This window comes from Octopus bimaculoides, chromosome 7 (assembly GCF_001194135.2).
Source record: "Octopus bimaculoides isolate UCB-OBI-ISO-001 chromosome 7, ASM119413v2, whole genome shotgun sequence".
Lineage (NCBI taxonomy): Eukaryota > Metazoa > Mollusca > Cephalopoda > Octopoda > Octopodidae > Octopus > Octopus bimaculoides.
Window position 1 is genome coordinate 12,676,728 of NC_068987.1, and position 2,291 is coordinate 12,679,018.

Here is a 2,291-nt window from a genome sequence, read left to right on the forward strand (position 1 = left end):
TATATATATATATATATATATATATATATGGATGGATGGATGTACATAGAATACTCGTTTGACAGTTTAATATGTATTGTATGTATAAATGGCCCACTACAAAACTTACCATATAGTTACTTAAGATATGTATAAAAAAGACAACAGAAACCTTATTTAAAATGTAAATTAGAAAGTATAAAAATCTAAAGCTGTTACACAAGATTACAGAAATATTTGTAATAAGGTTTTATGCTTATTTATATAAAGTATGTAATCATATTTTGAGAGCCTTTCTAGTTTGCGAATCTATGTTCATTGCTATGATCATTAAGCAGAAAAAGATGAGTAAAATAACCAAATATTCTTTACATAGTTATAATGATTTGTTTTCATCAATTTATTTATAGGAATGAATAGATAGTATTTAGCTTAATCATTATAAAAAATATGAAACTAAGGAGGAAAATATTAGTATTTTAAAGAAAAATATTATCAAAACGTTTTTATATAATACTATGCATTGCTTTCTACAATACTTTGTTTCTAGCATAACAAGAAAAATATTGATTAGTATTAGTAACCGCGACACCATCTGTATTGCCGATGGAAACCAGAAGGAAAAAATAAAACTGAGCCAATCTATATTGATTTTGATATCTATATCATATGTTCTAGTAACAATATATGAACAGCTAATAAAATTAGTAGACCACACACCTACTCAAAATGAATACATGACATTCGAAAGCAGAACAAATGATTGAGCCAATTTATATCGATTTTGATATCTGTATCGCATATTATAATAACAATTTAGATACAACATGAACAAAATTAGTAGACCAAACACATATTCATAGTGAATACATGATATTCTGTTAGTTGTGGATCTCTCAGTACAACTTGTGACATTGGGTCGTATTGGGTGGGTCAACAAGTAGCATCGTTAATTATTTAGAATCGAAACTTGAAAAATAAAAGAAAAAATATCTATTATCTCTAGTTGTATTCGTCAATTGAAACATGATAATCATATGTGATACAGATACTTGATTTTTTCGGATTTGAACTCTGTTGGTTGCATTTCATTTAGAAAGACATACTTTCGTTAAAAGAGGAGTAGAAGTTAATCACTATAGAGTAGGTAAACAAAAGAAATATGAATCTGCTTAACCAGTGTTTATGACAATAACGATTGCATTATAAAATATCTGAATGATGTTGTGCATAATGCCATCAACCAGCAAAATTGTCTATTAGCTTCTAACTTTTTCAGATATATGAAATGCTATCTGTAAACAGATTTGCCACAGTAAAATAAGTACAAGAACTATAATACACGAAATAAACAAACACCTATAAAGATATAAGCAGAACATTATATAATAATAAGAAGAAGAATAGTTTCAAATTTTGGCTCACGACCAACAATTTCTGGCGCGGGGATAATTTGATTAAGACTTCAGTGATCAATTGGTACTTATTTTATCGACCCAGAAAGGTCGAAAGGCAAAGTTGGCCACGGCAGAATTTGAACTCAGAACGTAAAGGCCGACGGAATGCCGCTAAGCATTTTGCCCGACCTGCTAATGATTCTGTCATCGAAGCTTTGGGACTAGTAACAAATGACACTTTATGGTCAAACAACAGGAAACCCAAGAGCATCAGAACTAAAAAAAAGTTGTTCATATGGGTACTGTTCACACCTAAAGAAAGACACTATCAGCCTGGTAATATATGAATCCTTGAAACTCTTTCAAAATCTTAAATATTACCACACACTGTTAACGAAATCTTAATTCTCGTTATTTGGTCTTCTTTCCCTGCAATTTTGTTTGGCATTGCTCCTTATAAATAACACCCAGAGTAAAATGTCCAATTTACTTTTACTTGAGATCTTTGGATGAAACTTGATCAAGCTCATTTTAAAACAAGGCAACAACACCAATAACGAAAATAATAAGGACAAATCCATTAAGTCTAAAAGTGATATGTGTCTGTTCGTTCAGAGCTGATCTTAGTTCATACAATATTCTTATCTACTTTAGGTACAAAGCTCGAAATCTTTTGTGGGGGCAGTCGATAAGATCGATCCCAGTACGCAACTGGTACTTAATTTATTGACCCCGAAAGGATGAAAGGCAAAGTCGACCTCGGCGGAATTTGAACTGAGAGCGCAAAGACAAACGAAATACCGCTAAGCATTTCGCCCGGCGTGCTAACGTTTCTTATTTCTATATTGCCCACAAGGGGCTAAACATAGAGGGGACAAAAAAAAAAGACAGACAAAGGGATTAAGTCGATTACAT

General features: G+C 31.6%; 1 protein-coding gene across 1 annotated transcript in view; it reads right to left on the reverse strand.

Moving 5' to 3' along the window:
- LOC128248319 (disorganized muscle protein 1-like) overlaps window positions 1-2,291 on the reverse strand; it is a 58,549-nt gene that overhangs the window by 12,686 nt on the left and 43,572 nt on the right. The gene's annotated exons all lie outside the window — the stretch shown is intronic.